Below are 23,594 nucleotides of genomic sequence, written 5' to 3'. Positions count from 1 at the left end.
TTAACAAATATTTACTCTTCCCACGATTTATCTGTGCTTTTTGGTATGTAGTCTTCTCTGAAATAATGGACTGTTCAAAATAAAATTTTAGTCTAAAATATTCAGCTTCCTAATTGGTACCTTATATGGTGTTTTTTCCAACAACTTAATTGTTCTCAGTGAACCACTCTGAACGGTTTTGAAGGGTGTACGGTGAAGAACATTTAGGAAAAAAATCCAAACGGTCTGTGAGAAATGATTGTGGCTTATCTAAAAGGATCTCTCTAATTGCGTGTTCTCAAGATAAATGGAAGTTCTAGGAAATTATGGTACGAAGAAAAATAAAGGTCAGAACAACAGGTGAAGCTGTCACATTCCATCGCCAGCAGTACTGAAATATTAACTATGCCTGCCAGGGTGCTTCTCGTGTGTTAATAAATCATTATGATTGACTCTGGTGAAGTATTCCTGTATAACAAAACAGACCATATTCCCAGAGGATGACGTCATTCTCTTTCAGATCAATGTATAATCACAATTCCTTGGTTTGTCTTAAACATATTTTGTACAGAACACTTTGCTATTGTCAGGTATTGGATGGAAATTAATTACTCTGACAGTTCAGTGACAGAAGCCTCCAGTATCGTTATACTGAATTCAATTGACTTTCCACAAGATAACTTGTTTCCTGCATTGTTCTTCTTAGCACCACATGTCCCAAAGATCAAATTGCTGTCTAAAATTGCCAGTTTACTAATTTGATTTTTTTTCCTTTTGCTGCTAAGATAATTGATCTCTTCATTGTTAGATCATTTCCTTCCTGAGCTCAAATTGATGATAATTAGATGCAAGAACTATAAAGAAAAGACCAGCTTTAGAGGAAAATCAATTGCAAGTGTATGGGTGGATGATAATTTTAGTTATATTATCACTATAATATCTATCTATTCAAAAGCTCTTTCTAGATGCAGAAAGTATTTGAAAAAAGGACATTGTAGAGAAAACTGAGGTATTGGGGTTTTGCGGAGGATCTGCTAGAAGAAAATAATCTGAGTAGGGAACAACCTTTTCAAGAACAACTCCATTTCAAAGATAGGTAGAAACATTTTTGTTTAGCATCCATAAGAACCATTTCCATGTGGTCACTTCTATATGACCACTACAATTTTGACAACTGCCCCTAATTCCTCACAGTTTCTGGGGTTGTGCCCGATTTTAGAAAGCACTTTTGTCAGCAGATTCCCAGATTCCATTGCTATGTCTTGCATGCTGAATGTGAGACTCAGTACAGTTTATCCCTTCTCACACTCCTCAGTAGCAGTGCTTAGATCAAGCATGTTTTCCATGTAGGTCCTGGTGTCTGCCCCTCCTCAGGACCTCACAGATCAGACAGGAATATTCAGCATGTCCCTGTCTGCCAGGCCCTGATGCCCAAATGGGAGTGATTGAACAGGGCTGTGCTACAATCAGGACAAAGTACTGGTAGGAAGCACCTACCCACAAGAAGTCAGGTGCTGCAAAACCAATCCCTGCCCCGGGCCTCAAGCCCCTCCCATGACTGCTATATTTAGTAGTCATTCAAAAAATTGAAAAATTGATGAGATATCCTTCCCATGGTCTGGTGGCAAGTGAGTTTCCTGCATCAGGATCTTTTTCAGCTTAGAAGTCTGAATTGACAGTGTTTATCTGCTTGAAACCTCTTTTACTTGTACAAGCCGACTAGAAAGAGGTCTAAAGTGAGTTTGAGAAAAAAAATCAACATTTTTTCATTCTTCATATTATGGAGTAGGTGAAATAACTCTTCAGATCCTTATAATGTGATATTTTTGAGAGCTAGAAGTAGTTTAAATCATATTTCTGAAGGATAGAGCCACTTTAGGACATTTAAAAGTGGGCCAAGTCAGCTTCAGATGAAGTGCTTATTTCTAAGAACTTTCAGGACAGACTGAGAAAGACCCTCTTTTCTCAGTGCCTTTTCTGAAGTATCTGTACCTAGTTAATCTCAGAAGGATGTGGGCCTAGATGGTTCCTTTATCTGACACAGTATGGAAGTTCTTGTGCACCCAAGATAGGATGGGATTCATTGTACTTAGTGAAAATTTTCTCTAGTCCTTCCCACATTCCCTAGTTAGACTTCTAGAAATATCATCATGCTGCAAAATCTTGAAATAGATGAACACTAGCCCTAAGGAAGGTGCAGCAGAGAATCAGATATTTTCATACACACAAGGAAACACCTCCTTTCTTCTAAGAACTTGGAATGGGAATGACTCAAGGAGTTACAGAAATGTCACATTCTGTCTTTCTGCAGGTAATGGTAAATTCAGTCAATGGTCTTATTTATTTCACAGGTCTTTCCCATTAATTTTAATTATAATTATAGGTCCTCAAAGGAACAACAGCTGCTTAATAACCTCCAGAGCTACACCAATTGCAATGAAAACATAGCAAACTACCAGCACATTAAATTAAGAAGGGGATTCCAAAATTCTGAATTTTGGTACTTTGCACTGTTAGTGATAACAAATTCAAAGTCAGAGTAAAAGTTACCTCCTTGCTGCATGAATCCTTTTCCCCCTATGGTAAATGACAAGGTCTGTCATTCTCTTTGTGAATAAAAAATTCTAGTATAGGTCTAATTTGGAGGCATCTCCTTTAGGTCAATTTATTACCAGTGTCCTCACCATTGTCAGCACAACACTGTGTATCAGGACTGATAAAATACATTCCTTCTTCTGGAGGACATACTGTGTCCTGAAAATGAAACCAAATAGATCACAAAATCATATTTTTTGCACTAGAATTTATTATAATGCATATTTATACAACTAAGAATATGTGATTTAGGCTGAGTATTCTTCTTGTCCTTTTTTTTCTATGAAAGATATCTGAATATGATGTTTTGATATGAAGTATTTTCTTCTCCTTCTTTCAGGCAGGGAATATTGTATTAAATAGCTGAGAGATCCTTGTCACAGCAGCCCTACCATGAAACCCTGTAATTTCAGTTTTGATGTATTTTTTAATTAAGATAGCACTTTTGTTTTGAAAAAGATCCCAAAGTCTTCTAAAAAATGTTGCATATTAAAACCCAAATTAGATACAAAGATATCAATTCTCACATCAAAACATCTTTCTGGGGATGAGGAGAGCGGGGGAATTCGAAAGAACCTGTTTGATTTTAAAAGAAGATTGCAAAAGAAAAAAGGATAGGAAAGGATATGAGGATTTTAGGGAGCTTTAAGTAGAAAGCTGGAATCTCAACATAATTGCGTTTGGCACTTTACCAACGAGAATTGGGAGTTCAAGTTATAGGAAGAATCAGAGTGAACAGCTGTCAGCAGGTCCTTACATGAAAAGATAAGCCAAAGCTATATATCTTCTAGGTAGCTCTCAAATGCTCCCTTGAAATTTCACTGTCACCATAGTAACCTTATCATGGCTAAATGGTGCCAAAGTGTTCCACACTATCCGAGCATCATCTTGATCCCAAAACTTTGGTTTTATCAGTTATTGAGCTTCCTGTATTAAGGGGAATTTGATGGTTCTCTGAAATGAGCATATATGAGTAAACATTAGAAAACAGAAGGAAACAATCAAGCTAAAGTGAAAGGTTTTTACATAACTGATTAGAATAAACTGTTCAGTAAAGGTACAGGTATGGAGAGGTGTATAAATTTCAGCCACAATTTACCAGAACAATTTCTAGTAAGTACTGTGAATCTAAAGGGTCTTATGGTGAAGTACAGGATATGGTGAAGTCCAAGGTTATCAAGCACAGTGTACATGCTGCAAAATGAAGGCTTCCAGCAGAAAAACAAAATTAAATTAATTCTGAGCTTTATTTCTCAGAAACCTCTTGGGGCATTCAGAGTACAAACCCTATAAACCCAGCAGGCAAATTTGTCCTGCCAGTTTTTATTAAGGACCTCACAGCTGCTGCTGCCTTGCTGAAATGGCTGGACAGTGCTCCATTGAAATGCAAGCATTGTGTAGAGGGATGCATGACCCTGGTCCAGCACACACACACACATGTACCAGCACACAAGGGGCACATGCAAGGAGACTTTGCAGCCAAAGGTCCCAAAGGTCCAGCATGTGCACATGGATGCAGCTTCAGGTGGAAATCACAGCCTGATACACACGTGCAGCCCTCTAAGGGACTGGCTGAACTTTTCAGGTCATGTGCCAGTGCTGATTTCATACTGATCATGCAGCTGGTTCATGTTCAGTGAAGGGACAAGGAGGTAGCCAACACACCCAATGTCTCTTTCATATGCCATATCTACAACATATCTTGCTTTAGTACTTCTATCTTACTGAACTCCAGCGAATAAACACTCAAAAGGAAAGTGATTTTTTTCTCCTTCCCCTTCAATCAGAATAAGGAAATATTTCTCTTTAGTTTTGGGAGTTTCATCAGGCCTTTGAACAAAATTGAGTCTAGACTTTGAGTCTAGACTCAAAATTTAAAATGCACAAGAAGGCCCTTTGAAATTTTGCTGATCAAAAGCATTAAAAGGCCACAAAACCTCTTAAAATTTTTATTTACAGTTCACATTTAATTCAGGTTATTAGGGGAAGTTATAGATTAGTATACCCTGCTGTTATAAAATACATATTTATAAGGTTTAGATGAATAATTTACAGAACCAATGTACTTCTCTGCTCCTGAAAAATATTTGCAATCAGATCGTGTTTTGGAGGTTTTCTTTGTTAACCTGAGATTACTCAAACAATGTATTAGTGATTAAAATTTTTATTCTGTGACTGGTTCTCAGAATATTTGATATTCTAGTTGTACTGGTGGGTCAGATAAGTGATGTGCTGCTATGTCTTTGTTCTGATGTGATTGATAAAATAACTTTTCTAAAATAAATTGCTATGTAGGAGGACAGTTTCTGTGAATGCTCATGCATACGATTTTGAAAAACATTTCTACTAGAGTGATTTGATAGTATAAATATTTGAACAAAAGAAATATAAGCAAATACTAAATATGCCAAAGCAAGATATGAACCAATATTTTTTAAAAGTTTATTTCCTCTATATTGTCTCAATTTGAAATAATTAGAAAGAAACTAGAGAATTTTCTGTGTCTTTCTGCATATAATGAGACTAGAAGCCAGCTTATATTCTGTGCTGACAGACTTATCTGATAGTCTTTATTTCTTCGGAAAAGTAATTAAAGTGTTTGCATCTGTATGTACCTCACTTCAGAAAAAGGAGCACATTTTTTTTACTGCACATAGGATGAGTCCAAGAGTATGACTTACTCCAGTCATTTCACAAGGAGGAAGAGACCCATTAGCAACATCTCCTCCAAATTAATAGATAAGCCAGGACTGCAAATAATTTTTTTACCTCTCATTGCTGAAATTTAGGGAATAAACTTCTATTGATGAGAATTGTCAAGATTAAAAATATTTATTCAATTTTATTGCCCAAAGGATGATATTACATGGCACAGCAAATTGAAGAATTATTTTCTGAGTTTGAGAGTGTTGTTCTTTAGGTCCTACCCTGTCTTTTCTGTTTGTGCCTTTTCCCTCCCTGGTTGTGAGCTCCGGCAGCTGGGTACAGACTATTGGAAGATTTCTCAGATTTCCGAAGAGTGGAACATCATTCTAAGATGGAGAATGGATGTCCAGCAGATGAGAGACTGAGACAGGACCCAGCTTCTCTGGTTTCTGTCCATAGACTTATCTCATTTAGGAATATCACTTTCTCTACTTTTGTTTGTCTGTAAAACAACCAAAATAATGTTTCCTTATTTTTTGCAAGAGCAACATCATGTTAATGTGGTGGTTTTCTAAGTGATACAAAAAGGACTGTAGAATGGGTCCAGATGATAAAGACAAAAAACCTTCTGTGCAGATGTAATTGTCTGACTTGGAGAATCAGTCATACCATCAACCTCTAAATGTCAAACCATCAGTATTGCATGAAACAAGAATTTCAGAGTGTTGTAGAGTGCAATACAGTTTTTGAGCACATAAAAATATTTTTATGAAATCCTCCTCTATACTAGCTGACATTCTAATAAAAAACACTTAAACATGAAGAGTTGTACTCTAGTCAAAGTACTCTAGTGACAAAGGCAGGTGGTACAAAGAACCATTTCTCTCTTTTGGGATTCTTTGTTACAAATCTTCTGTCTTTGAATGAAAAACATCCATTATGAACTTTCAGGAGAAAGATCAGCCTTCCTCAAGTGATCTAGGCTTGGAGTATTGCAAAGAACACTCTATGGACAGGAAGACACGCTGAAATTTTTTGCGAAGGGCAGAAGAGTGGTAGTTCTCCCCAAGTCTCTGCAAATTGTTGTGGGAAGAATGAGAAGGAGGCTTTTTGCAACACCCCATGTGTACAATGCCCTTTTCTGTGACAGTCACCAGTTAAGAAAATTAGATGGAACATGATGAGCTGGATCTGTCATGTGAAGTTGCATAAAGTACCAGACTATCTTCATGAAAACTGGCTTCAGCTGCTTAACTGAAAGAAATCGACAGAATGAGAGCATTAAAAATGGGCATTTTTTAGAAAAGATAATGATGTAAGAGCCTTTTATTTTATATTGGACTATGAAGGTGGCAATAACATAAACTGATAGCAGGTAGCATTTTTCATAATGGTCATGAGATAGTTTACTACTGGAAATCACCACTATATTCAAAATCAAGTGTGTGCATGTCTTTAACCTTATGACTTTGATCACTTTAGAGAAATACAATGATGTGTGTATTATATATATATAATATGCATGTATATATCTATATGTTTGAAGGTGATATGCATATTTGGTGAATAAAACAGAAACCTAGAAGCCCTGGTGTGCAATGATTTTCATACATTTTCTCTTTGGAAAGGAGCCAGTATATATCTGGGAGATAAATAGAGTGTAGTGGTCTATTTTTGCATGTGTGCATGCATGTGTATGTGGAATACACAAAAATAATCATCCTGAGACTCACTCCTATGTATGTGTGGGAACATACCCCAGATGTTCACCTCTTAAGCCTTTAGGCTGACTGTTCCCACTCTGTGGGAGAAAGGATGATGGAATATGTATGAGCTTTTTCCTCAATTATGTTTGTTACAATGTCAAAGTATTGGCAGCTGTCCTACTGGAGATGGAAGTAAATCTGGCAGACCATAGTCTAAAATTAGTTGTCCATACACGTATTTGTCCTATTTAATTTTTTTTTAAATATTGTTTTACATTCATCCCAGCCACACTTGTACATGTATCATGTAACCACCACAGCTTTGCAGGCTGCTGAACTTATTTTCTTTGGTGAGGTGGAAAATTAGAAGTCAATAGTTTTGGTGTTTTTAATTTCATAGGTGTTCCTAGGCAAGTACTTCTATTTTTTAATAAGTTTAAGGATATTTATCATATTAGCACAAAAATGTGTTGTCTTCAATGAACTCTGAAATTTTGCTTCTGTATTTAGTGACTTAAAACAGAATGAAGGCTGCAAAGGATGTTGGTTCTCAGTCTATCAGTAGTACAACAGAATAATTCAGGTCAGATTCTTGCATTATACATTATAAATAATTCTTTAATCACCTCACCTCTACTTCTGGGCTTCTAATTGTTATTTCTCTACCTGAAAAAGATATCTTCAAATTGAAATTATTTGTTCTTCCTGTAACTGTAACCCTTGCTGTTTTTAGACTGTTTGGTACCTAAAAAAATGTCTACTTCTTTTCCTGTGTATTCTCTACTACTTTGCAGAGACTACCTGATAAAAAATCATGGATCAGACTTAAAAATTACTATATTTCAGAGGGGGAAAGGAAAGATCACATTGATTTTCTTTTGCCATGACTTTATATGATTCCTCAGGGTAAACTTCCTATTTGCAAGAATATCCAGCCCATCATTAACTGCATATGCACACACTCACACCTACACATATCTCAAACCTACCTCTTTTGTAGCTGGTGAAGGTTCCGGTGAGATAGCAATAAGGCTGCCCACAGTCTTGCATATTTAATACCTGAAACTACTTAATTAAATTTGGTCTTGTAAATGAATCTCACAAGAAAAAATGAAGGAACTGAATATGTAGCTTTCCTAATGCCTATACAATGAGAAGATAGTACCTCCCATCTAGTAATTATGCTTGTAGTCTCTAAAAGATTCTGCATTTCTGTAGAGAGTTGCTTGTGAGAGAAATGACCATAGCTTTTTGGTTTCTGTGCACAATATCTAGGGAACCTCCAGACAGACCACATATCTAGTGGGTAGCTGTCTACTGAACTTCAAGAGAAGCTTGCTTTGTCTTTGCTCATCTGTTACAATTTGAATGGAACTTCAAGTGGTGTTCACAACTTTCAGAGTCAATGAAGTATCCTGAAGTCCTGTAAAGCTGATGGAATAATCAAAGGTAAAACAAGGCAAATAATTCTCTTCCCCAGCCAGATTTACAGGATAAAATATTAAAATTTAATAAATGTTGTTTAGGTAGTATTACAATAATGAAAGAATAGTATAGAAATAAACTGTTTTCGTTAATGATAGATTTTAGAGTTAAGTGGAAATTCATATCACCTGGATTTACAGTCAGCTAGTTCTAACATGTAACACGAAACCAAATTAACAAGAAAATGTGTACCTAAGAATGTTGGTGGGTCTTATTTGTACATGCATTTTTTCCATGTGTTATCCAACTGAAGTTTATTTACAGAGAACCTGTGAGTTCTATGCCATTTACTTGTTTATTCTTCTGCTCAGTGTAAACTATTTGAAGTAGCTACACCAATACATCTTTATTCTCCAAACAGCTTGTGTGTGCTAGTTTAGTGAGGTTCAGAATGTACTTAATTCCTTCAGTGTATAGCAAGGGTCGTACCTGATGCTAATGTTTAAAACCATGAACATTTTTCATTGCATTAAGGAATTGGGTACCAAAAAGCCATTTGTGATTGTAGTACTTCCTTTCCTTAATACCAAATTTCTGCTGTTATTTGGTCATTCAGGATGAAAAAATAAATCATCACTGTGAGAGAGTAAGCAGCCTCATTTTTCTACAATTAGAAAAGTGTAACTGTGTAGGCTGGCTTAATTTGCAGGCAGGTGAATTAATAATAGCATGATACTCAGATTTTTGTCCTTATGCTTTCCATACTCGATCGTGTCTCTAATCTGTTTATTTCTACTTCTGAGCAACTCTCATTCTACTATTTGACACAAGATCTTCCCACACTTTAACACATTCTATATTAGGATTTGAGGTCCACAGTAATGCTGAAGGTCAGCAGATAAGAAGACTGCTAGCTGTCTGATACATATGCAACAAATTCCATTAGGAAGATTTGCCACTGTCTAACCAGGTAAAAGTTTTGAGCTCTGTTTCATTTTATCTGGGCGCTGACTGGAAAGTTATACCATACACGATTGATTCAGAAGATAAGCTTTGCATAAGAATTCAAATTTTTCATGTGTATGATGATGTAACAGTACAGGCTGAGATTTCCTTATATGTATGCAGAGGTGCCTTAAGGTCCTGCCTCCCCTAAACCTAGGGGTACTAAAGGATCACAAAATTATTGAAACTGTAAAATATTTAAAGGTGATCTTATTATTATTTGCCTCTCTGTCAGGTCTCTGTCCAGGTGGTTTTTGAGTTCAAAAGGCAGAAACAGCTGCATAATTTTTTATTTCTTTTTCCCTCACAGTGGCAGCCATATAGTTGGTTTTGACTCTTGTTTTTTTTTTCCTGTTTTTTGTTTTGTTTTGATTTGTGGGTTTTTTGTGGGTTTTTGTGGTTTTTTTGTTTTTTTTTTTTTTTTTTTTAATTTTTGTTTTTATTTACCCTGTGAACTATTAAATATATACTGCTATGCACAGCCTGCTTGGCTCAGCATTCAGTCCAGTGGCTGATGGATACTTGGGTGGTTTGCTTAAAGCAAAAACAGAAACAAGGATTGATTACAAGCTAAGCAAAATTAACCTGCCTGCCTCACACTGTGCAGCCCATTCCAACCGCTCGCCCTCCAGTGTAAATTGCTCGGCTTTGCGGAGGGACGTGAGCAGGGATCCTGATTTTGAGGTCCCCGGTCGCCGGGGAGGAGACGGCAGCGAGGATCTTCAGCACCACGGACAGCGCCTCATGCCCCGGCTCCGCCAGTCTGGGTCGGTGACCGGCGGGATCTGAACCTGAAGAGGTACCTTTTCCCTCACTACCCGCTCTGATCGCCACTATCCCCTCTAATTCATGGTTTCGACCAATAAAACACATTTGAAGGGCCGAGAAGAAGCTCCTGTCTCTCTGAGTCTCTTTCATAAAGGCTTTATGCTTGTTTTCAAAATTAGGTTAGAAATTTGAGGTTGAGACACACTGGACATCCTGACCATAAAGTTTGCCTGAAGATTCCATTTTTTCAAAGAAATATTAGCCTTTTTTAAGTGTCATGGGACTGTCGGCAAGGACTGTTCCTTCGTGTGATAGTAGGACAATAATTACGCATTGAAAGGGATTATACACTTGCATCTCAAAATAACACAGAGAAATTTGGCCTTACAGTGTTTTTCCTGTGATAGTGTCAGTGTTGAGTGCATAGCTCAAAGGAATTAGTCTATGGTCTCACAGTGCTTTAAAAATGAGGTCTGAGTATATCTTATGTATAACACAAATCCATAAGACTATACAGTACAGGCTACTTAACCTTTTTGTCAGCTGAGGGTTTGAGAGGGTTTGATGTTTTGGGGTTTTTCTCTGTTTTGTTTTGTTTTTTTAAAAAAATCTTCCCTGTTCCATTAAACCCATCTAATAATTATAGATGTGCATCAAACTGGATGTGGTACCATTTGAAGTGGATAAACATATTTCTTAAGTAAGAAAACTCTTCTTTGAGAGCTCTAGATTCCAGGTTTCATTTTTGCATCCTCCGCTTCCACCTCTTCAGACTTTGATGCTGCCAATAGCAGACTCTTCCTGGCCACTTCTAACAGGAGAAGGTGGAGAAGGAATGCTTCCAGCACACTCTTTCCCCTCATGGCAGCAAAAGCTTCTCATTGATTTAGCTGTTAAATAATTCAGAGGCAACAACCATCTGTTTAAGTGAATGTCCTGTTTCATGTCTCCCCAGAGAAAAGGCAGCAATCTGGAAAGAAACATCAAATGTGGCTTGCTGACTTTCTTACATAAAGACTAACAATTAGGTTATTTTGCTCCAATGTTTTCTTTCCCTTGAGCTGGAACTTGCTAAATCAGACTTTAGTACACCAGAGACTAATTATAATTAGGAGACAGTGGTCTTTCCAGGAACTAGCTTCTAGAAAAAACAACTGTAATGATCAAAAAGGTTCAGTTCCATAAACATTCTTGAGAGTTTAAAGAAAAAAAACAGACGTGTGAGATTTGGTTTCGGGGACTTTCATATACCCACTGCATACTTCCACTTTGGATTTTCCATGTCTATTGGTTTAGTTCTTCTGTATCTGTGTCAAATTTAAACCAATTAGGCATCTAATTCACTCTCACAGTTGGAAAAGAACTTTTTTAAGCTAATTATTAGCGATCTAAAATTTCATAGAATAATAGCAATCTGACTCCACACTTAGATTAATTACTCAGTTTAGTAACTTTACATCCTCTAAAACAGAGGACTGTATGAAGGAATGACTTCATGTGTTCTTTAGGGCTGATAATAGACATCTGTATAATCTTATAAGCAAACTTGTAAAATGTGTCTGCACCTCTGATACTATTTGGTTTGGTTTAATTATTAGATGGATCCATGTCAGGGCTGTCATCTTTTTCTGACACTCCAAAATCAGAATGGATACTTCAGATAATTTTTCCCATGCTGGTGTAGAGAGTTTCTCTGTGTTAAAACAATTTTGAAAACAGTAGGAGGCAGAAGAAATTTTGCCTGTGCTCAAATACATTTTTCAATAATGAGAAGAGAGACAAGGAGAAACATGTGTGACAAATATAATCAGATGACAAATAAGAAAACATTACCACCATTATGATAATATTTCATAGTTTATAGTGTAGATAATGTATTCTTTTCTCATTGGACTCTTAGTCAGAGGACTATGGGTCACACATGGGGAACTGTTGCTTTTTCAACTTCTCCAAGTGTCAGAAATCCCAAAATACTGCATTTCATTCTAGAATTCACCTCACCTAAATAAATTTGTTTAATTGGTAGGTGTTAAACCTTATCTAGCTGTTTGCCATCAGTAGTTAATGAGAAGAGACAGACACTTGCAGTAGACGACCCATCACATCCTACACCCAAGGGCCCAATGAAGTTTCATTCAAGAGTTGCCTGTCTCTCTAAATTGGAGACTTTCCAGAACACGTATGACTGCCTTAACCTAGACCACTCAATTTTAGAACTATAACATTATATAGGGTCCATGTTTGCTATGCAAGTCAACAGTCTGAAAAGGGTGGCACTGGAATTATTGAGGCATTAAAATTCAAACTGATTCCTTCAATTTTCCTCATGGCTTAAACTCTGATTTTCTCAGAGTTTCAGTGTTATGGGTTATAGACAGTTAAACAGATACAGAAAATTCACGTGTCAGCACCTACTGCTTTCTTCATAGAACTGCTCCTTCTGACATGTGCTACTGTCCATTCAGGTTTCTAAACCATTTGAATGTCTTCCCTCGTGGCAACTACTTTGAAAGTCGAACTGTTATCACCCTATCTTTCAACCAGCTTGTTTTAACTTTGCCCCGTGATCAAACAGAATATATCTAGTTTGAAAAAATTTCAGATTTGTTTCCCACTTTTGTGTGGGGTTGCCTCCATAGGCTGCATCTTCCTTTAGGGTGTATCTGCCTGCTGCAGCGTATGGTCCTCCACAGGCTGCAATGGGGATGTCAGCTACTCTGTTGCAGGTAATGTTCTGGACTGCCATACAGTAGTACTGGTAGATAGGAGTTGATGCCCATGTGTGACTTTATATTTACCATCCCTCAATGATAAGAACTTTCAGTTTAGTTGTAACAAATCTTAAAGAGTTCAAAGTAGGTGTCATCAGTTTATTCTGTCATATATCTAAGCATGAGCTTGAACAAAGATGTAATTTGGGTCAAACTGATATTAAGATTTTTTACAAGACAAATTTATCTTTTACATTTTTTTTATTGACCTGAAAAAATGCAAATTTTAAATGCATGCTGGATTATAACATAGCTAATGAGCATCAGTGCTGATGATGCTCATTAGCTATGCAACATTTTCTGGCTTATAGTTTTGGCATTCCTTGTGTGTCTGCAGACACAAATTACTTAATGTAGTCTCTTATTTTGGTGGTCAAGTGAATATTGCAGATAAGTGATTTGAATATAAGGAAAAGCTAAATGGTTTTTGGTTTCCATGAAAATGTTTTTAGTCAAACTTGTCATCTGGCAGTTCATTGTGTGTAGTTAAAAAGTTCTATCTTCCTTGATTGAGTAATATGATAACAATTGACAACCAAAAATCAACAAAATAAACTAACTAACTAACTAAATGTCTCCAGCAATTCATTTGCGCACTTTTTTCTCCTTAGATATGCCTGCTTACATCCTTGTGACTCCAATAAAGTCCCATATGCTAAATACCCTTTTATACAATAAAAAAGAAATATTTACTGCTTCCTCAAGTTGGCACTCTAGTAGTGATTTGTTGTAAACAGAGATGACACATTTTAAAGTGTGATGCTCTGTAAACTCACTGAAAAGAAGTGCATTTGAGGTTAGCACAGAGTTTTGTTTATCTTCTTTCTGCAGCATGTTGCATGATTCCCATACTTGCAAATACTTTCAGTGGTAATAAAATCACCAGAATTTCTTCTACACAATTAACTCCTGTTAATTCCACTCTTTCATCTCCAATTTTAATTACAATTTACAGCTAAATCTAACTGTATAAAATTATCTTTATTCCCTCTCTTTCCTCCTATTTTAATCTCCTTCTTGGAAGGTTTAGCTTACTGTCAGCATGTCAGAGGTAGAAAGGTACATGAGTCAGAGCAAGATACTTATAAGGAGAGAAGGAGTGTTCAGTTTAAGAAATGGTAGCAAAACTTGACTTACTATTAGCAAAAACTAGGAAAAACCACAAATAACTTGAAGTTTTACTCTTCAGGAATAAAAGAGGCTTCTCAGCTCCCATGGAACTGAAATAAAGCTCTATTAGAAATTGCTCTGAAACCAAAGGATTAATGGAGAAAACATTTTCTTTGTGTGGAATTTATAACCACTTTAGAGAATCTTGTGATAGGAACTTACTGTGATTTGCTATAATCCACTAGGTCCAAACCAGCTCTGGTATCAACATGATTTTATCAGAAAGAGGGTATAGTAGATGAATGAAAGTTTACATTTGCTGGTCAGAATAATAAAATCAAAATACCAGGAGAAAGAAAATGCCAAACACCTCTTGCAGAAAATATACACCTTACAGCTTAATGAGAATCAAGGTTAATCCGAAATTTATGTAGTTCAGTTTCTACTGTCTACAGAGTTTGATGAATATTATTGAAAAATACAGGTTGCTAAGAGTTACATCTAAGGCTACTATGGATGAAGACATGGAATGAGGTACATTAGGTGAAAAGGTCTCTCAGAAGACTACATGACTACAGATTATGTATTGAAAGCTAAAAAGAGGACTCAAGAAGAAAAAAAATATGAAGAAGGAAAGGGTTGGATAAAAACTAAAGAAATGCACCACCAATTTAAGTTTTTCTGTCTAAATCTAAAATTGAAGGTACACTGCTACCCTATCTGTCCTGCAAAGCATCTGCTTTCATATTCTTCACAGGAAGTTTTCTGATCAGAACTGAATTATTTCAGCTGCACCTGAAATTTCAGTTCCCAAGCAAATGTTTTTTTGGAGAGAGCTGAAGTTTCATTCCTAGATTTGTCCCTTTTCCACAAGATTTGTCAATCTGTGCTACGAAAACTGAGACATTCCCTGTGTACTGACAAGTAATATAGTTTTCTCTTTTTGATTAGTATGGGAAGCTCTGAAAGATCTTTCAGGAAGTCTCTGATTGACCATGGCACAACATTTTCTGTACTACAGTTACTTTCTCTGACTGAAAGCAGCCTGTATGTAATTATTGGTACTGATTCTAGATAAAGCTGTGGAACTAGATGAACAAATTAATTTAGTTTCATCTAATGCAGTTTGTAAAATGACAGTTGATGTACATTAAGACTGATTTAAAATCATGGCTTAATTACAAAGATATGGGATATTTTTCTTCTTTATGGAATTTCATAGAAAGCCATGATTTTTAGTTAATTCAAATGTATAGCTCAAAAATTATTTCCTAATAATATAGCTGTATAGGGTCTTTTCATAATCTTCTGTGACAAATGAAATACATTTTCCAGGTCAATCAGACATAATACTGTGTAAAATCAGAATATATTATCCTTTATTACTGCTTGTCTGGATAAGCTGTGTATTCAAAGATGCTGAATATATACTTAGACTGAGCTCCTCTATCACTTACATATAAGTGAAAGACATGCATGCAGTTTTGTTTTGTCGTGTGATGTCTTTGTAATTGTTAATAAAATGGTGTTTATTTTTTTAGATTTGAATGAATAAACATTTATATACTGGTTTCTGTATTTCACTGATATGCCACTAAAATGCATAATGCATAGACAGCATGAATTATCATCTGTATTTGAGTAGGAGATGTTTTATGATATTAATCTACTCTCTTTGAGTAAGAAGCCTTGCAATGTACACTATGCATAATCAGGCAACTGTTTATCCTGCTGTGCATATCAGCAGGAGTTTTAAAAGTTGTCATTCAAGAGAGCTTTCATTTGCCTGAAATATTTCATCTGTCTATGTAGCCCAGAAACAAAGCAAAGGAATATTTTGAGCATTTCCCTGTGTTTCCCTGTTCTTCTCACCCCACTTTTCGGCATATGGATTGAACAGAACTGTTCTTTTTCTAGTTGTATTGTAGAAAAAGGCAGGACAGAGCTGAGACTGAGCTGAGGGAGCCATGACATTGCAAGCATTGCACTTGAGAGTGAATTGTAATGGCAGGGAATAGAAAAATGTTAGCATTCCCACCCTTCACGTTTTACTGACAGAGGGATTGTTCACAGTTCTCAAAACTGTCCACAACGTGTGGAGACTTGCAGTTCCAGATTGAAAATATTAGGGATTTTTTTACATCTAGATGGTTCCATAAATATAGATGGTATTTCATTTGCATGAAAATTCTAAAGAACCATCTAAATTATTTATTATCAAATATTTCCTGTTGTGCACTGCCAACCTGAATTTTGTGCTGTCACTCCTAGGTGAAGTCACCAGCCTCAGCTACCCTGCAGCCAAGCATTCTTGCAAAGATCACCAGTTACTGTTTTCTACCAGGAGGCCAAGAGTGCACATGGACACAGCACACCACACCACTGACGAACCTGTCAGTAAGTGTTACTGAGTCAGATCATGTACCAGAAGACAAGAGCAGTTTGTGCTTCAGAATTCAGAGGATCAACACGTGGCTCGATAACATTTCTGTCCTGGATATCTGAATACTTATTTGGTACATAAGAATTTCAGTATTTTTGTTTTGTTTCCACTTAGTGAGTACTCATCATCATTACAAATACTGTGAATAAGTGATTTGCCTTTAATAGAAATGGATTTTGGAGTTGAGGCATTTAGGAATTCTACCAGGAGGGTGGCTGTGTGAAAAAACACAATATGTATATTTCTGATAATTACGTTTATGATCCTACAATCTTATATCACGCAATTGTCCATGGAAAGTTCTTGATGGAATATTATCTGTTTAAATATAACTCATTTTTTAAAAAGAAAAAAAATCTTTCCCATTTTTGAAGAAAAATCACCATTTTCTCCCCATTTGAGAAAATTTTGAATTTCTGCAGATGTGAAATAAATCCCAAACTCTTTATAATAGTAGGTCTTTATTTTACATTCCTCAAGAGCACCAGCACTTTCTGGCACCTTTTAAAGCTAATGTTTAAAATGGTATTAAATTTTCTTTTCTTTAGATTTTTTTTTTCAGCCTGGATGTAGATAAACAGGTTTTACAATATCTTCTTTATCAGTACTTACATATCCTGGTGGATTTGACCCTTCTGCCGAGTGTATTCTCTGGTGTAGAAAATTCTGTTTATTTGTACCATTACAATAGCCAGGAAATTAATGGAATTCGGATCTCCTGTGTTCATCTTCTAAGCCTACAATGCTAACTGTATCATACTCAATACAAAAAAGACAAACTATCATCCTCTGAGATTTGTTTTTAGCAACAAATTTCCGAAATTAATAAATACAGCAAAATTAATTTGTTTCATGCCAGTGCTTCCATAATACAATTGTTTTTCTGAGCACGTAGTGCAGCCTGCGCACTGACTGCGCCTTAGGTTCCTATTTATTCCTTGTCTGTCTTCATTGTCACCCAGTGCTGAGCTCTATAGACAAACGTGCTGTTTCCTCCAAAGAAAAAAAGCTCTAAGGACTTAAATGGAAAGTCAAAGTTTGCTGTCAAGTTATTTCTTCATACTCCATCTCTGTTATAGATGTACATGATGAAGAATCAATCTTGGCTCTGATTGCCCCTGGAGTCCTATATTTAGTCCAAATGCCTGTTCAGTGAGCAGGTCACTCTGATCAGGTCTCTTTCAAGTGGAGAAAAGCATGCACAGATTATCCTGGAGCACCTGTCCTAACCTGGGGCTTTCCTAAGCCTGATACGCTGAAAATAATTTCCAGCAAACAGGTTATAGAGATGGAAAATGACTGGGAGATAGCGTTACACTCGTGACTGTTTTTAATTTTGTGCAGACAAGGCTGACTTGTGAGTGCAGTCAGTGCTTCAAAACATAATTGAATATAAAGTTCCTGATATTCAGCCTCCTCTCTCTATCATGACAAGACAAAACAAGGGAATTTTGTTCGTCAATAGCTTAGATTCAGATAATGATTTTCATTCTTTTTAAAGAGCATCAGGTTTGAATCATCTGCTTGGAAAGCTCTCATGAGCTCTCATGATAATTTTAGTGATTCTACTGAGGGTAAATAGTTCATGAGGATTGTTAAACTGACCTTTCTTATTAAGAAGAGGTATGCTGGGGAGTCCCCACTGATTGCTGAGTAGTGTTATAGTGAGAGTCTGTCTGAGAAAGTAAGTAAATTTTGGGCTGGTTGAAGTTTTTGAAAGGTTAGAATACCCACTCTCAAATTCAATAAACTTCAGTAATTCAGGTGTCTATCCTGGTTTGCCAATTCGGCAAAATTTATGCCTTGTCAATTTATGCAAACACAATTTTTTTGAAAGGTGAAAAAGCGTTGATAATTAATACCCTACAAAATGAACCATTGAAAAGCTGTCATGACAAAAAGCAGACTTCCCTTTTTCTACCAGCTACTCTAGCAAGGGGTAAAGGTTATGTTTAATGATGTGGAAACTAGTTCTTAGTATCTTAGGAACACTGCCTTGACTGTCAAAATAACCATTCATTTCTGTGGCTTGAAATGGACTCTATACAGCTTTTAATGAAAATGCTTTGAAAGCCAAGCATTGTTGCATTATGAGTCTACGGAATCCACATGGAACTTCAAAGAAGAATTATATAAATTTGGACTGCATGAAGCCCTAACTGGAATGAACATGATTATTCAGAGAAGTCCTGATGGTGTTCTCTTATAGAAAATTGGACATTGCATGCATTCTTGTACGACAAAACTACCCGGTAACTTCTATTCTTCCAGCATTAATCTGCAGCAGAGCAGTTTTTGCTTTAAGCACTGCTGTACTCTAGGGCTGACAATTTTGGATGTGATTGCAATGTACGGGTCTTTAACACCATAATTGTCACATGTTACTTTGTGTTCCTGCAGCAGGCCTGCATGATCCCAGCAGTGAACAGAGACAATGGAGAGCCCATGGAAACTGAGTAACCCGCCTATGTTATGCTGCTCCTACTGAATTCAGCGGCAGTGTTTTCAATTATATCACTTGAGCAGTACTGTGCCTGTCTGTGTGGGAATAAAAAAGAGAGGCAAAGAAGAAAAGAGTTGCATGAATCACAGGCAAATTAGCTTCTCAGTGTTTGATTTTAATAAAGGGTTGTTGGAAGAAGGGAAGAAAGGTAAGACTAGGAATGTAATTTAACTGTGGTTAAACTGTTCTTGTCAATATAATTAATCACATGAACTTCCTTTTGTATTAAAACATTAATGATTGTCCTGCCTGCAGTCTGCCTTCCTCTCCCTCTGGAGCATCTGGCTCATCAGCTTAGGAATTGTGGCCTTTAGTGTCTGGCTTTGTGAAAAGTTACCTGATGCTTCTATGTTTGTTGTTGCTGCTGTGTGAGCAGGGAAATGCTGTTAGCAGTACCAGAGATCTGCCAGGTCAGCCTTACCTCATTAAGGTGCAGCCCTTTCTTCTCCACTCTCTTCAAACCTTCCTCTCCTCAGATTTACAAATCCACGTACTGTCTCGCACAGACAATTTTTTAATGTTTTCATATTTTGGTTCCTCTTCTCTTACTGCAATGATCTGCTGTCTGCTTTTGGCATCTGCCTTCTGCCTGGGCGAACTGCTATTTTTAATGAAGTATCTTTCAGGAATACAGAAGAGCTTACATGTAAGACAGGACCATATGTAAACCTATAACTTTCAAAAACTTATGATAAGCTACTCTACATAATATGTGTCAAATTCTTACCTCATGCTAAACTAATGGAAAATGTAACTAAGAAGAAGAAATCAAGTCAGTGTTAGCATTCAAGCCGCACTCACGTTTTTGCATCTTTCAGAATTCATTAGTATCAAAATATCATTAAGGGAAGTTCAAAAGTCAGAGATGGTAGAAGTACACAGATGCAGGGACTCAGAACAAATGAGATTTTAAAGAAGAAAAAGATGCAATTCAAATGTGATTCTAATTCATCAAAATGGAAATTGCTACTCAAAAAGAATAGGCCAAAATATCAGAAATACATGGAGTTTGCTTTCTTACCTTCCCAGTTGTTGAAGTGTAGCACTTTAGAAATTTCTAGAACTTTTGGGTATGAAGTACTATAAAAGTACAAAACAAGAATTTAATCTAATTTAATTAACTTTGAAGTGTTGATAGGGTGCTGTAGACTCAAGAACTTACTGAATAGGAAATATGGGATAATATTTTTAAAAGACAATATAATAGGTGTACTTAATTTTTTTATTTCATAATAGCTTCCTAAATTTTATTATAAATTTTATATAGTCTACTCAGTAATTCAAATATTTGACTATCAAACTAAAAAAGGTAGAAAAAAGAAAGGGATAAATTGCAACAATTTATTTTATCTGAACTCTGTGAAATTTCCATTTTAAAATACTAATTATCATAAAAATGTGACTTTAGAGATTTTTTTAATAATCATTAAAAATACAGATTAAGGCAACTTCAGTAACATCACTACATTTAACATAATTTATGCAACACTGTTATATTACAATCAGTTATGTTTCTTTATGAAATTAAATTTTAAAAAAAAACATTCATCAAAACCACAAAGGTCATGTTTTTGTTCAAACCAAAGTCATGCACAGATAAAGGATTTTCCTTCATATTTGTTGTTGGAGGGTTTTGCCTTATTTTAGGAACATTTTTGTGTTTACTATTGCAGTTATATAATTTAACTCTGGGATTAAATTATTTTTCATGTTTTTTTCTGAGTTCCCTGAGATAGCCTTTTCTGTTGAAGACAAGTAGAAATGCCAACAAAGGCGTGTTTGCAGTAGTAGAACTAAAATGAGATTTTGGAGAAGGTTGAACAGTAGTGAACAATGAGCTGTGTAAATCCTGTAGGTGATGCTGTGAGGAAGACAACAATGCAAAATGAAACACAAGAAGGGCAGACAACTGTTAACAGGGACAATAAATGAAAAATGAGTGATACTCAGCAAAACACCCACTTGTCCTAGAGGGCATCCATGGAACTGGGGACATAGTACTGCTTGAAGGCATGACTAGCAAGGGAGAGTTTTTTTTCAGAAATCCCCCTTCCGCATTTTGTTTCCTCCTCCAGGTGGCAGGAATGGACAGCATGGACAGATCCAGGATGAGAAGATGGATTGTGCTGGTTGGGCGTCTGACAGAGGAAAAAAGAGAAGGCATGTGCAGCCAAAGTCTCAGCAAGAGGATCTGGAGCAGCTGGAAGAGTGACAGTGGCCTGAACCCCTTGGAATACAAGCCTGTCATGGTCTGCCTTTTGCCACAGAAGGCTCACGAGTCCATGGAGAGGGAGATGTGCTCATGCCCTCCCACCTGTGAAGGAAATTCCTGTACGTGCCCCCCATGCCCTGAGGTGCGAGTAGAGGGCAGCTCTGATGAGTTCATCACATATAGCCCACAACTCTCCTGTCCTTTTCAGATGACAAGATGTCCCATCCCTTGGTGACTGGCAAAATGTAAGGGTGAGAATGTGGAAGGACTGGAGGACAGACATGAACAAAAATTAATGGAGCCCAGTTTAGGGACGTTTGGGCTCCAAGTGAGACTGACAGATTGAGGGATATGCAGGGACAGTGGACTGAGGTTTGAGAACAGGGGCTGGATGGGCAGGGGCTGTCCTATGGCAGGACACCCAGGACAGCAAGGGGAAGCACAGGAGGCTCCTACAGCAGCAAACAAGGCGGGTGGGCTACCATGTGCACAAGTGGGAGAGAGAGAAAGCAAATGCACTCTCTACCAAGATGAAGGAAGAAATGTGGTCATTAGGAAGTCAAGGCTGCCAAAGCTATCAAAAAATGGAGGATAGAGGGAAACAGAAACTCAGGACAGGGCTAGTGGAGATCTTTCAAGTTTCACACCTTTCATCCTGACCAAGGGTTGTGACTGAGCAGGGCTTGGTTGGTTTTTGTTGTGAGAGAAAACCAAGTGAGCCCAGTGGTGTAATCTGAGATCAAAACAGTCAGATAAGCCTTCAGCTCTTACAGATGGGTTGCCTTTGTTCTAATGTTTTGCCTGAACATGAAACAAAATCAAAATTCAAATTAAGCAGACTCCCAAAAGCCTGCAGGGCTAATCCCTGGCTTTGACAATGTCCAGAGCAATTTCTCCCCAGACAATTCACATTATCTCTCTGAATTAGTGACAAGATATGTTCAGCAGGATCCCCTCTGCTCCAAAACTAAACCCAAACAGTGAAAAGATCATTCTTCCATCCCCTGTAAGGATGAGAGAATTGGCTGATGGCAAAATCCCTTTGAAGCTGGAGTTGGTTGCAGTTACACTGTGGACAGAAGAAGGGAAATTGTACTGATACAGCATGTTCATTAGCTTGTGAAAGAAAATGTAGGCCATATTCTGAAACACTGTGGTGAAGTCCAAGTATTCTCCATACCAGAGTTTCAAATTTTCAGACCTACTCATGATTCAATGATGTACCACTGCCAGATAGGTGCTTCTAGAAAGACTGCATCTGCACCTATGCTTTCTCCCATGAATATATCTTGCAGTCACCACATGCTTCCTGTACTAATTTTTCTTATTTCTTTATTATACTGAGAACATAAAATAATACAGAGTGTACTCTATCACTTTTCAGCCTTCAATTGACAAAACCTGACATTTATCTCCCATAATAAACACTCTTGCATAATAACAAGTGGACTTGGAAACCACAACATTTTGTTGTGATTATTGGTGGAACTGCAGTATTTCGGAAAGACAGACCCTGTAACGTGGCATGCCTGGAACTTACTCTTGTGCACGGAACAGGAATTTCCATGAGAATCAGTTTTAGGTGGCATATAAAACTGGATGGAAACTGGGTGCCTCATTTGCTTGGTGGGAGCTGTTATACCTTCAAAATGCTCAGTGAGTTTCTGGGTGCAAGGACAGTGCCTTTAGGCAGGACATTGAGGACTGTTGTTTTCAGTCTAGTATCTGACATAGGATTGTAATTTTGTACTTGATATCCAAGTTGTGATAAATTCTACCTTAACTTCAGCCATCTAAAAGTTAACTAATGTAGTCTAATTAAGACTCACTTCTACTAGGCCCAGCTCTTCATCACAGCACACACTGTGTAATGCAATTTAACTACTTGGTTACAGCTCTGCTACTTCTAGATCTAAATTATTCTATCTTTCTCTAGCTGTTATTTCTTTGTAGTCAGACCCTGCACAGTCTGGAATAAAAATGCTCCATCAAGCTAACATAAAAAAATGTCCTGAAAAGTCTCTCATACAAACCAGGTAGGAGTCTTGCAATGCTTTGTAAAGAATATACAGACAACCATTCTTAGGCCCCTGATTTTATCTGTGTGATAGCTCAAGGAATCTGGAAACCTCACTTCAGGCTCCAGATGATGAAAGATGTTATATTTCTGTTCATGTGGATTCATTTAATTGATTTACAGCATTATTTTTTAATCTCAAAGTTAATGTTCAAACAATTCCTCCTGATCCCATAATATCTACAGTCTGAGAGCAGCAATAATGAAAGTTTGATAGGGTCTGAATGTACTAAATTGACCAAGGCTGCTTCTTGATGAGACAGCTCTGCAACCCATTTTATCTTCAGTTTGCAGAAGCTTATTAAACTAACTTGAAGACAGAGAAGAGAGTTCCAAAATGCAAAGACATGATTG

Source organism: Catharus ustulatus, chromosome 4, assembly GCF_009819885.2.
Source record: "Catharus ustulatus isolate bCatUst1 chromosome 4, bCatUst1.pri.v2, whole genome shotgun sequence".
NCBI classification, from domain to species: Eukaryota; Metazoa; Chordata; class Aves; order Passeriformes; family Turdidae; genus Catharus; species Catharus ustulatus.
Note: the sequence above shows the minus strand (reverse complement) of the source record.